Genomic DNA, 15913 nt, shown 5'->3' on the forward strand with positions numbered 1-15913 from the left:
CATTCAACTTTGCTATCAATTACTCTTACAAAAAGTTTTCCATTCCTATTGTTTTATTGTCCTAAATTCCTTCATCCTATAAGCTAACAACGATATCAAAGCTACACACATCACACATCCTAAAATTCCAACACTTAGTTGTGAGAAGACTGGCTAATTGTGTAATGGGATTATTTGTTTTCAATTTTTTTATTTTCAATAATGAGTGTGTTTTTGAGTTTTTATTTTTTTTTGGTTCCGGTTTTAAAAAATTGGCCTACAATTTTTGTGGAGTTGAACTTCAAATTTGTTTTTGAGTTTATAAAATTGGATCAAAGTAGAATACCGAACAAATCCTAAGTGATGGAATTGATCACCCAACTTCTATTATACACACGACATTTTTGAGCCAATGATATGATGCAGTAGTGGACTTTGTTGGCGTGGAAAAATAACAAAAAGATAGAAATGCATGTGGTGGCAAGAACCACTTTTTACTTTTTGTTTCTTTTTCTATTTTCTAAAGGGTAAATTACTCAAATGGTCCCCAAACTTGTACGCGATTTACATTTTGGGGCCTCAATTAAATTTTTCATTCAAATGGTCCATAAACTCTATATTTATCGCTCCAATGGTCCTACCGTCTAATTTTCTGTTAGATTTAACCAAATTTTAGGGTAAATACGACTTTTCATAATTAACAAATAAAATAGGGTTAAAATAAATACAAAATTAGAAGAAAAAAAAAAGGAAGAAAAAGAGAAAAAAAAAAAGGAAGAAAAAGAGAAAAAAAATCATGAGACCCAAACCCCCCCCTTCGATTTCTTCTCCCCCATTCCCCACAGACCTCTCCATATAGGCATAAATCCCCAAAATCCTTGCAGAAATTTCGACATACACATCTCTTAATTCACTATTTCGCCTCCGAGAAGTCGCACAGAGGTGAGGAGCGATCTAGCATTTGTTTTCTGGGGTTGAGCCGAGGAGATCTTGAGGTGAGGCGCGATTGTTTGGGAGGCAATGGCTGGAGGCTGACGGGACAGAGGGTGGAGGGTGGGTTAAGGAAGGGAGAAAGGGAGAGTGGGGTCAAAGTTGGATTGGGGAAAAATGGAGAAAGAGATCAAAGCTGTGCATTCCTTTTTCAAACCCCATTAGGCATTCTTCTTCAACTCCTCGAAATCAAACCCAAGCTGGATTTTTTTTTCTTTTATGGGTTTCATTAATTTATTTCTTTCATTATTTTGTTTTTCTGGGTTTTCTGGTTTAATTCGTTTTTCTGGGTTTTGTGGGTTCTTTTTTTGTAGTTGCTGGCTCGGGTGGAGGGTGGGGAGGAGCTGGGTTCTGGGTTCATGGGGCCTAGGGTGAACGGTGGTTGTTGGATGGGTTTGGGAAGAGAGAACGGTGGTTGTTGGATGGGTTTGGGGGTTGGAGCTTGAGGGTGGTGGCCATGGTGGAACGGAGAGAGAGAGAGAGAGAGAGAGAGATAGAGAGAGTTTTTATTTCATTTTTCAATATTTATTTATTTTTAATGTACGAAATGACCAATTTGCCCTAATATTTAACAGCAACATTGACAGAATGTAACGGTTGACCAATTGAGCGATTAATATAGAATTCATGGACCATTTGAATGAAAAATTTAATTGAGGCCCCAAAATGTAAATCGCGTACAAGTTTAGGGACCATTTGAGTAATTTACCCTAATCTCTAAATTATGTCTTCTAAATTGTACCATCACATAATTGATGTAAGTGGTCCCTTCTCATCTATTTAAACATCAGCGGTCAGTACTGTGGTGCAGCCAAAGCAGAGGCATCATGAGCTATATTATTAGGGAGATTTACTATTATACCCAATATAGGGGCTCAAATTATTTTAAAAAAAAAAATCCTATATGAAATGGACTTTAGAAATACACCCAAAGTATATTTACAACATAACAAAAAGACTTTTAACTTCTTTTAAATTACAAAACCATCATTGATTTTTTAAAACAAACCCAACCCCCAAACCTCATAAAAAAAACAGGAAACACTCAATAAAAAACCCAAAACACTCAATAGGATAACAAAATAATTTAATAATCAAAATTAAATTCAATAGAGCCATCTATCATTTTTTGGGTTTTTTTGAGTTTGTTTATAGAAATTAAATGATGTATGGTTTATCTATATTATTAGTGCTAAGAATGAGTATATGACTAATTTTATACCAAGGGAAAAAGATTCTTCGCTGCCCGTTGAAGTTGGTTGGCCAAATTGATGACACATACCAACAACATTATCTCCAACGCATTATTGAGGGTTAATCGGTGTTTCACACCAATCACTTCATTTTCTTGTGGGTGGATTGAACAATTATTTACATTTCCAAATTTGTTGCCTTGTTACAATATCACAATTGTTTTCATATGGACTTTTTGGTTAATAATGCAAAACAATTATTGCCAACAGCTTTTGATTAGGAAATGGGAATATTAAAAATGTTGTTTTTGCTTGTACACTTTTTGGTTAATATTAAAAATAGAAAATTTGGCATAATTCCAATTATGAGGAGAGATTTTGGGTGCAATCCACGCAGAAATTGTTGTTGATCCAAGTCCTTTGACTTTTGCGTCACATAAGATTACATGCCTATTTCAATTTTTTGATATTTACTTTTTTTTTATTTTTTTATTTTTTGTTCCAGTTATGCACCTAAAACATAAATAAGGTAAATTATGAATTCCTAAAACTGGTAAGTTATTGATTTGTAGGATATTAATTATCATATTTGATTTGAATTCTGAAATTTTCTCAAGGTATACCTACATCAAAATTTGTAATAAGAGTTCATAAAAACTTCATACCGTAACAATAGGTAAGGTACCTATGCATACACCTCGTATGCAGTATGCATGTAATTAAACCCATAAATTACCTCTGGTCCAGGTAATTAAATCCATAAATTACCTCTAGTCTAGGTAGTTATACCATCTAGCCCAGCTAATTGAACTCATATAATATCTTGGTATGGATCTTTAAACTCAACTGAGATAAAAATCCATACAAAATTTCTTTGGAAAAAAAAAATAAAATAAAACACTATTACATGGAAGACATGTACATATGTATATAAATATGAACCTCCAGAAAAAACTGCTTAAGAAAACTCAAGAAAAAAACACTTACCTGTAAGGCAGGTACATATATACCTGTATGTATTAACATTATTTACCTGTATGTCAGGTACATAATTTAATGTGGGTGTTTGTCTGATCGATTGGTATAATATGTGAGTCTTTACTTTTTATTGATTAAATTTTATTTTATCTATATATTAGGAATATTATCAAGGAAAAAAATTCAAAATTCAAAATTTGGAATTCAATTTCAAGGAAATAATGCATTAAATTTAGATTTTCAATTTGTTTTTCTTATTTACCTTAAAGGGTAAAATCGACACAACAAAAATGTAATAAATGTCAAAGGACCTACATCTAAAACCAAAAACACGAGGACTAGACCCAATAACAGCTAATCGTTTTGGACCTAGATCTAAGAACCCCTATTAAAAATGTTATTTTTTTGTGGTTATATTGGAGGAAAGAAATCTCACTAGGGTTCGATCTTGGATATTATAGGGGGTAAAGGGAATCCAGCATCATTGTGGCGGGAACCCATTGGCTTTGATGTTATCACTTTAGCCCATCTTGAGGCATCCATATTTTCCCCTATCTTCCCTGTTGAATTCTCCTTTCTGGCTCCACCAACCTCCCACTCTCTCCCAATTTGTTTTCGATGAAGAAACCAACCCCCCCCCCCCCCCCCTCCCCAAAAAAAAATATTGATTTTTGCTATTGTTAAGTTTAACAAGTGATATTGGAAAGGGAGTATTTGAGCACAGATTTCAAATGCAAAGATAACAAAACCACCATTGATTTCTTAAAACAAACCCAACCCCCAAACCTCATAAAAAAAACCGGAAACACTCAATAAAAAACCCAAAACACTTAATAGGACAACAAAATAATTTAATAATCAAAATTAAATTCAATAGAGCCAGCTATCATTTTTTGGGTATTTTTTGGGTTTGTTTATAGAAATTAAACGGTGTATGGCTTATCTATATTATTAGTGCTAAGAATGAGTATATGACTAATTTTATACCGAGGGAAAAAGATTCATCGCTACCCATTGAAGTTGGGTGGCCAAATTGATGACACATACCAACAACATTATCTCCAAAGCATTATTTAGGGTTAATTGGTGTGTCACACCAATCACTTCATTTTCTTGGATCCAATGTTATGGGCAATGAATAAAACAGGGGCGGTCCTATGCCTAGGGCAAGGTAGGCTGCTGCCTACCCCAAAATTTTAAAAAATAAAAAATACCCATATATAATAGGCCAACTCATGTGAAACATACAAACCTATGCCCACCCAAAGAGCAACCCACATGTATTCATAACCTAAAATTTCTCTCTTCTTTAATTATCTTCTCTTTAATTACCTACCTCAAATTTTAAGATGTTGTATATGACAACATTGAATCTAACATATTTTAAATAGGTTAGAAGTTATGTGTTCTAATCTGTTCTAGCGTTTACTTAAGAATGAATTTTAATTTGCTGACTTTGTTGAAATTAATAAGGTCTTTGATTTTTGGAATTTTGTTGAGATGTTTGATTTGATATTGGTATTGTTGAGATGTTTGATTTGTTCTTGATATGTTAATGTTTGATTAAAGGCATTGATGTTATTATGAGAATTTATTTGATTTTTTTTTGGGATGTTGGATTAAATAGTTTATCTTTTGTTATGTCAGATCACAATCCGAACCCCAAGAAAACAAAGAATTTGTTGGAATTTTTTTTTTAAAGAAAAAGATTAGTTTTTTCTTTGTTGCTAAACTTTTATTTATATATAGAGATGCATTTGATGGTAAGGCTCATTATGTCCTCCTACTAGGTGTATATTTTTATGTTTATTAATGAGATTCACTCATAACGTCGAGTTTTTAATGTAAGTTTCGCCCAGCCGGATTTCGAATCCTGGATCCGCCAAATATCGATAATTTCGTCGATATTTCGGGGAAATTATCATTATTTTGGGGCAGCGATAATTTAGTACATTTCCATATAGGTTTCGTCAATTTATTGATAATGTCCTCGATAATTTCGCCGATATTTCAGTAAGGATATTTTTGTTCAAATGGCAGCTGCAAATGGTCAATATATTGCGATATTATCGATAATATCGATAATATCGTGATATGAACTTTCAAAAATTAAAGAATTCAATTAAACAAATCAAATGAGAACTAATTACCGGATCTCTAGCTACGAGGCGAGCAATTTGATCGGAGACTTGCAAGGCATGGCGAGGCAACCCAGGAAATGGCTTGGCGGTCCTTGGTTTCTCTTGGCAGCCATGGGAGATGACCCCATGAAGAAGAAAATGCAAGCTGCTAGGGAGAAGAAATAGGGAGGAAGAAGAGAGAGAGAGAGAGAGAGAGAGAGAGAGAGAGAGAGAGAGAGAGAGAGAGAGAGAGAGAGAGAGAGAGAAGTTGCAAGCTGCTATGGAGAAGAAATAGGGAGGAAGAAGAAAGAGAGAGAGGGGGAGGAAGAAGAAAACCAGAGGGAAAAGAAAAAGGGAGATTCACTAATATACCCAATATATGAGCCCAAATTATAAAAATATCCTATATGAAATGGACTTTAGAAACACACCCAAAACCCATTTATAACTTAACAAAAAGACTTTTAACTTCTTTTAAATTACAAAACTGCCATTGATTTCTCAAAACAAACCCAACCCCAAAACATATAAACAAGCCCAAAATACTCAATAGGACATCAAAGTAATTTAATAATCAAAATTAAATTCAATATGGCCAATTGTCATTTTTTGGGTTTTTTTTGGGTTTGTTTATAGAAATTAAATGGTGTAGGGTTTATTTATAGTTTTAGTGCTAAGAATGGGTATTTGACTAAATATCTCAAAGAAAAAAGAGGGAGAGAGAGGAAGAAGGCGGCGGCTGAGAGGGAGAAGAAAGAAGCCGACATTTTCATAAAAAGGAAGATATTTGTTAGGGTTTTTTAAATATTTTTAAATTCTGTTGGGTACACCTATAAATATTAAAAGTATACATCAATAATATAAAAATATCATTTACCATAGTGGTTTGTGGATTGAAAAGGACTTTGAGGTCAATGGTTCAACACCCATTGTGTTCCCCTTAATTTTTTTTTTTTGTAATATTCAAGGTATTTTGTTATTTGGGTTATTTTTGGGTGAGTTTATTTATTATTTGAGTTAGTGTTATTATTGTGATAAAATTTATGATTTACATAATACATATTTGAGCTTGATTTATTGAATGATATTTTTATTAATTGGAATAAGTTTGGTGTGTTTTTTATTATTTTTTATTTTTGCATTGTTTCATCTTAAAAAGTTGGTTTACATCTTTAATTATTTTTCAATTTTTTATAAATAATAAATATAAGAATGTGTACCATGTCCAGTGAAATAAGGTTACTCATGTATCTTACCATGCAATTTATAAAGTGTAAAATATTGTACTAAAAAATGATAAATAAATTACTAGGGGTTGTTTAATTATCTTTCATTAATTACTCAAGATTTTCTAAGTCACCGAGTTTGTCAGCTCGCAATATAATCAACTTAAATCACTCAAACCCACTATGCATTTCCTTCCAATTTTTTGTGTCAAAATAATAGATGATTGACTAAATAAACTTCTTCTAAAGTTTCATTAAAAATTTCCATGTATTTATTATAATTTCCATGGTTTTTATTCAATTTTTATCGATATCGATATTTTCCCGATATTTCCATCAATATTTCTGTGTTTTTGAACCACCGATATTTCCGAAATTATCGATATTTAAGACCTTGGTTATGGGTTGATTGAACAATTATTTACATTTTCAAATTTGTTGCCTCGTTACAATATCACAATTGTTTTCATATAGACTTTTTGGTTAATAATGCAAAACAATTGTTGCCGACAGCTTTTGATTAGGAATTGGGAATATTAAAAATGTTGTTTTTGCTTGTACACTTTTTGGTTAATATTAAAAATGTTTTTTTTTTGTTGTTATATTGGAGGAAAGAAATCGCATTAGGGTCCGATCCTGGATATCATAGGGGGTAAAGGGAATCCACCATCACTGTGGCGGGAACCCATTGGCTTTGATGGAATCACTTTAGCCCATCCATATTTTCCCCTATCTTCCCTGTTGAATTATCCTTTCTGGCTCCACCCACCTCCCACTCTCTCCCAATTTTTTTATGAGGAAACACCAACCCCCCCCCCCAAAAAAAAGATTTTTGCTATTTGTTAAGTTTAACAAGTGATATTGGAAAGGGAGTATTCAAGCACAGTTTTTAAGTACAAAGGTAACAAGTATTCTTAACCACTTGAGCAATAAGGCTCCTGCACCTAGCCCTCAAGTATTTAATTTAAACCACTTGTTGGGTAAACTATGACTAAATACCTTCCATTCAAAGCATTGGATCATAGCTCCAAGTAGCCTAGGCAGCATTTGCATGGCTAAGTTCACACCAGGGCATATCCTTCTCCTAGACCCAAATGGCAAAAATTGAAAATGTTGCCCCCTAACATCAATTCTAGCCGTTCGATTGCCTCCTCCATCGCGCTATGTTAAGAATCTTTCAGGGCTAAAGTCTGATGGGCTTTCCCAATACTTTGGGTCCCTTCCAATGGCCCAAGCATTCACAAGGAGCATTGGCCTCGTTTGGTGGGCTGGACTGGACTGGTTGGGATTGGACTGGTTTGGCTTAGATTAGGTTGGACTTTAATAAGTTGTTTGGCACATTATATTGGACTAGACTGCACTGGACTAAAGTCCAATCCGTTGTTTGGTACAAGTATGGACTGGACTACATTGGACTTCAAACAAAATTTATTTTAATGTTTATTAAAATTATTTAATATTAGAAATAATTAAATTTAATATAAAAAACATTAGACAAAATTAAAAATAAGAAATCACATGAAGATACCATAAAAATAGTCCCAAAATTCACAAAATTAATAATAACACGAAAATTCTTTTAAGTACATTCAAATGATCAACAAATACTTATGTAATTAAATTGCTGGATGTCAGAAAGTCCCTTCCTCCTAGGTTAGGGTTTTAGTGCCGCCAGTCTCCAGTACAGGTTGGTTAGGGTTTCTAAGTGATTGCTTGTGGTTCACGGCTGCTTTCAACGGTGTCTGTTTCATCACACGTACAGTGTGGAATACGGCGGAACTATTGTTCAAGCGGGTTTTGGGTGTTGCCTTCGGCGTACAGAGGGAAGCACTTTTGTTCAAGCGGGGTTTGGGTGTTGCCTTCGGCTTACACAGGGAAGCATTGAGTGGATGATGGCGGCTGTTGATGAACTGGTATCAGGTCTCACCTCTTCCTTGGCAATTTCAGAATCTGAATCAGTGGAGGTTGTCGGGTTAGAGGATCTGGGAAACTTGAAGGCTGAACGGTTCTTGCTTGTTGGGAAATTGCTCACTTCAAAGGCGTTTCATAAGGAGGCTTTATTTGGCACGTTGAAGAGGATTTGGCATACCAGGGAGGAGTTCACTGCGGTGTCTCTGGACGACCCCAAGAGGTTCTTGTTCTCTTTCAAAACAGATTTCGATAGGAAGAAGGTGATGAGGGGCTCCCCTTGGACTTTTGATAGGGCGCTGTTGCTACTGGCGAGCACTGATGGTGAAGTGGATCCTATGTCCGTTTCGGTGGATTCGCAAAGTTTTTGGGTGCGTGTGCGCCGTATTCCGCCGATTTTTCTGACCCCGGCCATGGGAGAAAAACTAGGTAATTTTTTGGGTACGTTCTACATGGTGGATCGTGGCTTAAATGGAGACTGCTTGGGGAGCTTTCTACGTATCAGGGTGGGTTTGAAAATCAATGAGCCGCTGAAACGATGTGTCACACTGCGTTTGTCGGCAGATGAACCGGCAAAACAGTATGAAATCGAATATGAGCGGCTCCCGTATTTCTGTTTATATTGTGGGCGACTGGACCACGTGGGTGCTGCATGCAGTGTCAAGGCCTCAGGGGCTATTGAAGTTGAACAATACAGACGGTGGAAAACGATAATGAAGGATGTGTATAGTATCCGGGCAGAGAATCAGTTAACAGGCCAGCGACTAGGTTTGTTTGATGACGAACCTCAAAAGGATGACACGGCTTCGATGCCGTCCAAGCGTACGGGGGTGGTTCGATCCTTCGACGAGGCCTTTGACGGGCAAGGAATGATGGAGATGGATAATGGGATGGATTGCCCCTTGGCGCAAGTCTTTAAAAGGCGTCGAGTGCACAAGGAAAAGGAGGTCACGGTCTCCTCACAAGGGGCCGATGGTGATGTGGTGGGCCACAGGGAAGGTAGGGTGCATCTGAACCAAGGGGTCACTGAGGCTGCGAGGTCGGATATGGGTCCCCTGCGGCTGGATGAGGATATCTCACAGATTCTTCATACTGCTCCAAGGCGTTTGGACAAGGGCAAAACAATTTTGGGGGAAGATATCACTGCGGCTTCTGCTATCTTGGGGCCGCCAACCTCATTCTGCAAAGGTAGTATACGACGTGGCTTTCAGCGAGGCCGTGCCAGGCCTCGGGGGAGTCCGGTGATGACTGATAATACATCTGGTGCTAAGCGCACACCCGTGATGGGTCCCGGGGGTCGGGCCCATCACGAGCAATGACAATCTTATGCTGGAATGTTCGGGGTCTGGGTAACCCACGAACATTCCGAGCTCTGAGATTCCTTCTCAGAGATAAAAAGCCTCGTATCATCTTTTTGTCGGAGACCAAAAAGACGGTGCGCCAGATGGAGTGTGTGCAACGGCAGTTGGGTATGATGGGGTGCTTCAGTGTGGGAAGAGAAGGAATGGCGGGGGGTTTAGCTTTGTTATGGCAACACGGAGTGGAAGTATCTATTCTTTCTTCTTCTCCAGGGCATATTGACGCTATTTTAAAGGGTGTGGATATGGAGACTTTCCGCTTTACTGGGTTTTATGGTAATCCTGAAACGAGGTTACGACGGCACTCTTGGGATTTGCTACGACGAATTGCAGGGACTGTTCAAGGGCCATGGCTTGTAGGTGGGGATTTCAATGAAATACTTGAGGCTCATGAGTACTTGGGTCGCCGTTTCCGACCAATGTCACAAATGAGTGCCTTTTGGGAAGCTTTGGAGGAGTGTGGTTTGACAACTATTCGGTTTCAGGGGTATAAGTTTACATGGTCTAACCGGTGGCAAGGTGATGGGAATGTAAAGCTTCGGCTGGATAGAATGGTGGCTAATGGTGACTTTGTTAGGACCTTTCCTGAGGTCACAACGCATCATCTGAATTCTATGGTGTCTGACCATCTCCCTTTGTTGTCATATTTGAGACCAAGTACTTGGGCACGGACGCATAAGCGGTTTTTGTTCGAGGAAATGTGGACTACTGTTGAGGGTTGCCAAGATGTCATTACGCATGCTTGGGAGTCTGAGACTGGAACTGTCGTAGAGAAATTGAAGGCATGTCAAGGGCCTCTGCGGACGTGGAATAATGACCATGTAGGCCGAATACCCACAAAGCTCCGAAGTCTGCAGCGGAAGTTAGATGACACCCAAAGCAGAAGGTCTTCTCCAATAGTTGAGGCTCAACAGAGAGATATTTGTAGGGAAATGGATGTGTTACTGGAACGAGAAGAGATGTTGTGGAGGCAGAGATCGCGGGTCTCATGGATGAAATATGGGGACAAAAATACTAGATTTTTCCATGAACATGCAAAAATGCGGGGACGACGGAACCTAATTAAGACTATTGCAGATGATCAGGGGATATGGCGTACATCTACGGAAAGTATTGGCATTGTTTTTTGTGATTATTTTCAAGGCTTGTTTGCTTCAAATGGACTTCATGAGGCAGGGGCAGTCACTGAGGTGGTCAAACCGATACTCACTCAATCTCAAAATTTGCGCCTCAACCAAGTTTTCTTAAAGGAGGAGATCGAAACTTCTTTGGGTCAAATGTTTCCTACTAAGTCTCCAGGAGTGGATGGTATGTCGGCACTGTTTTATCAGAAGTATTGGGGGGTGGTAGGCAATGATGTGGTAGGGTACTGCCTTAATGTATTGAATGGGGGTGCCAGTGTGAAAGCAATTAATCACACACTTTTGACGCTCATTCCTAAGGTTGACAATCCGGTAAAAGTTACGGAGTTTCGGCCGATTAGTTTGTGTACAGTAATCTATAAGATGATTTCCAAGACTATAGTTAACAGGTTGAAGCCTATTATGCCGCTTATCATCTCCGAGTTTCAGAGCGCGTTTGTCCCTACACGGCTGATTACGGACAACATTCTTGCTGCTTTTGAAAGCATCCATGCTATTAAACGGCGTGGTGGGAGTAAGCTGAAGAAAATGGTACTAAAGCTGGATATGTCTAAAGCTTATGACAGGGTGGAATGGACATTTATTGAGGCTATGCTTAAGCGTTTGGACTTTACCGATAGGTGGGTGGAGCTAATCATGGATTGTATATCCACTGTTACATACTCTGTTCAAGTTCGGGGGGTGGCGTCGGGACTGATTGTGCCATCAAGGGGGCTGCGTCAGGGAGATCCTCTCTCTCCTTATCTGTTTTTAATTTGTGCGGAGGGACTGTCTGCTTTGCTTTCTAACGCACTCAGAATCAAGCGTATTAGCGGCATTTCCGTGGCTCAGGGAGCACCTACTATTTCTCATTTATTTTTTTGCAGATGATAGCCTATTTTTTTGTAATGCCCATCTTGCTGATTGTGCTTATTTGCTTCAAATTCTCAGCATGTATGAGAGAGCATCTGGTCAGAAAATAAATTTTGATAAGTCTGCAGTTTGTTTTAGCCCCAACACTGATCCGGTGATGAAGCAACTGATTGCTGAAATGCTTGGAGTGCCGATTGTTACATGTCATGAACGCTACCTTGGGCTGCCCACCTTAGCTCAACGCAGCAAATCCCGGATGTTTAATCATGTGCGAGAACAAGTGTGGCGCAAGCTTAATACTTGGGATACGAAGTTGCTGTCAGCGGCGGGCAAGGAGGTCTTAATTAAGGCGGTTGGTCAGGCACTACCTACTTATACAATGGGAGTATTTCAGCTGCCAAAATCTTTGTGTCAGGAATTATCTGCTATGATTGCAAGGTACTGGTAGGGGAAGAGTGGTAGGAAAGGAATTCATTGGTTGGGTTGGAGAAAATTGTGTAAACCAAAATGGCTGGGAGGCCTTGGTTTCAGACACTTTGAAGCTTTTAATAAAGCCATGGTCGCAAAACAGGCTTGGCGAATTTTAGAGAACCCCACCTCTCTGGTGGCTAAGATGCTTAAAGCCCGATATTTTCCAGAGGATGATTTTATGCAGGCTAGTTTGGGGAGTTCGCCGTCACTGATATGGAGATCTATTCTGTGGGGACGTGAGGTTATTGAGGATGGCTTGCTTTAGAGGGTGGGCAATGGAGCTTCTATCCGTGTTCTCCAAGATAAGTGGATTCCAAAACCTTTTACGTTTAAACCATTGATGACTAGAGGGCTGGAGCAGACGTCTATGGTCTCTGACCTTCTAACGGCTTCTGGCTCTTGGAATTTGCCACTGTTCGAGCAACATTTTAGCTTGGAAGATCGGGATATCATTTCTGGCATCGCTTTGGGATCAATTTCACAGCTGGGTGACAGCAAATATTGGTTTTTCTCAAAGAACGGGAAATATTCTGTTAAAACTGGGTATCGTGTGGCGGTAAGGCAGTGCGATGATGATTTTGGAGTGGGAGGATCGGATCAGAGTGCTCAAGAAGGCTTCTGGAAGCGAATTTGGAAGCTAGCTGTCCCCAACAAAATTAAGATGCTGCTGTGGCGGGCATGTACTGAAATTCTGCCAACTGCAGTCAATTTATTTAAGAAAAGGGTGCTTCCGTCTCATGTGTGCTCAAGGTGTGGGAACTATCCTGAAGATGCTTTCCACGCTTTGTGGTCGTGTAAAATGAGTCAAAAGCTATGGAAGTGTACCCATTTCATCCGGCGAATTAATATGGCGGGGGGCACCTTCGCTGATGCTTTTGAGGCTGTGGCTTCAATGCTGTCGAAAGCTGACTTAGAGCGCTTTGCTTGTTGTGCGTGGAGTGCGTGGAAACTACGTAATGATTCTTTGCATGGGAAACAGATTACACGGGTGGATAATATGGTGGAAAACACGATGGAAATGCTGGAAGTGTTTAAATCTTGTGAGGAGCGGTCCAAGCTCCCCCTCGTCTCTCCGCAGGCCCATTGGTTGAAACCACGGGTCAATACTCTTCTCCTTAACTGTGATGGGGCTGTGGGACGTGAGCAAGGTGATCGGGGTCTGGGGGGGAGTTTGTCGTGACCACGCCGGAAACTTTATCTGTGGTTTCGCATCGTTTGGTCCACCTGGTTTGGATGTTTTGGGCACGGAGTTAGTGGCTGTCCGGGAAGGGTTATTGATGATGGGATACATGGGTTTTACTCGGTTTACCATTGGTCTTGATTCTCAAGAAGCTGTTTCTATGCTTAAAGATGGTTTGGATTGGTGGAGTAATATTGGTAATGTGGTGGAGGATGTTCGTCGGTTAATGGTTGATCGAGAGGTGACTGGAGTGTTCTACCAACACCGGCAGGGTAATGGGGTGGCACATAGTCTAGCTCAGCATGGGTTGAGAGTGAGATCTCGCCTTTTTTGGAAAGACCGTGCTCCTCCATGGTTAAGCATTTTTTTAGATAAGGATATAGCTATGGTGTAATTCATTGTTTGTTTTTGAGATGCGGTGGTACTCTTTTTCCTTGACCGGATTTTCCCCCATTGGGGGTTTTGGATGGCAAGGTTTTAATGAGGCCACACTAACGCTCTCCGTTCATTTGTAAACGTTATCATTGGTTGGTGCTACGGTTGAATGAATCTTTCTATTTGATCAAAAAAAAAAAAAAAACAAATACTTATGTTATGTTGCTCTATTTGCCATCCACTCATTAAACATCTCAGTAGCTTGAATGTCTCTTTTATGACGGCTTGGATGTATGGAAGGTTTGGACCGTCCGACTCTACGACTAGTCGTTTATTTCTGACGACTCGATCAATCTCCTCTCTCGCTTTCTTGAGCACATTTGGGTGGTTGATGAGCTCTGCTAGCGCCCACTCCATTGAAATAGCGGTTGTATCTGTACCAGCTGTGAAGAAATCCTGAAAAATACAATTCATGTTGTGTCCATAATTAGGTCTTATAAAGTTTGGTAATCTTATCACATTTACAACTATTCTCAAATGAAATTGTTGTAGCACTCCAACATAATTATTATTCAAACTCATGATGGGTTTCTAATTAAACGGCCCATGACTTTCATCGTCATATATATGTCGCACAAAGCTAAAAGGAAAATTGTCTAATGTGACACCCGTTATTAAAAGAAATTATAGAATATTACGGTAGTATGGCTATGTGTACACGTGATATATCTTGTACTTCTTTTATAATATAGTATTAGAAAATAATAGAGATATTTAGGCATATACCCATTCTTAGCACTAATAATATAAATAAACCCTACACCATTTAAATTCTATAAACAAACCCAAAAAGCTCTATTAAATTTATTTTTGATTATTAAATTACTTTGATGCCCTATTGAGTGTTTTGGGTTTTTTTATGAGGTTTTGGGGTTGGGTTTGTTTTAAGAAATCAATGGAAATTTTGTAATTTAAAAGAAGTTAAAAGCTTTTTTGTTATGTTGGAAATGGACTTTTGGTGTATTTCTAAAGTCCATTTCATATAGGGTTTTTATTATTATTTATAATTTGGGCTCCTATATTGGGTATAATAGTAAATCTCCCAAAATAATATTAATAAATATCTACTTATATTATAACACATATACAAAATATACCAGATGACCGTACATGCATATGCATAGGAATCCAAAAGTTAGCAATGCCAAAAAGAAAATAACAAAGTTTTATACTTTGCACATGCCACGTTTGCGTACATAAGAAATGCCTTGCCACATAGTCCTACATGCATCAACTGTCGTGTGCAAAACATGACAGGTCCTAAAATGCATGCATGAGACTTCTAACATATAATCCACTTACAAAAAATAAAAAATAAAAAATAAAAAAAATCTTATAATGCAAACCAACTCCACTTGTTTAAAAAAATAAAAAATAAAAAATCCTTACCGTAATTAGAGCTTTGATGTGAACTCTTGTAAGTATCGCCTCCTCACCCTCTACGCTCCCTTTTTTCCAACAAATCAAGCAAAATTTATAGAAAACCTACTCCATTTTTCATCTTTGTCCCAGCAGTGAAGAATTCCCGATAACATGTTTTTATAACATTTGAAAGTAGTTGGAAATTTCCTAGAATTTGCAAATTTTATTGTTTTTTTATAACATGTGAATCATGATGGAATTTGAATGCAATGCTGGAGGTGAAAGTGGCTTGGTTGGTGATGTTGGTCGTGGTTGGTGGCAGCAGTGGTATGAGTAGTTCTAGTGGTGGCATCCGCGACAAGAGACTATATATGGAAGTTGTGTGATAGTTACGGTTGTGGCAGTGAGGAAGTAGAGTGTTGGTTCTAGGGATGATGGGGTGGCATCCGCGATAAGAGACTATATATGGAAGTTGTAGTAGCAACAACAATCTCAAAGAAGGCCGCGGTGGTGAGAGCCAAGTAGTCAGTAGTGTGACGATGATGGTGGCGGCAACAACAGGTGAGAGCCAATTAGTCAGTAGTGTGACGATGATGGTGGCGGCAACAACAGGTGAGAGCCAAGTAGTCAGTAGGGTTAGGTTTTTGTAATTAATGAAAATAATAAGAAATTGATATGTAAAAAAAAAACTAATATAATTTTAATGAGTTGGATATCCA

Source organism: Prunus avium, chromosome 6, assembly GCF_965620075.1.
Source record: "Prunus avium chromosome 6, drPruAviu1.hap1.1, whole genome shotgun sequence".
Lineage (NCBI taxonomy): Eukaryota > Viridiplantae > Streptophyta > Magnoliopsida > Rosales > Rosaceae > Prunus > Prunus avium.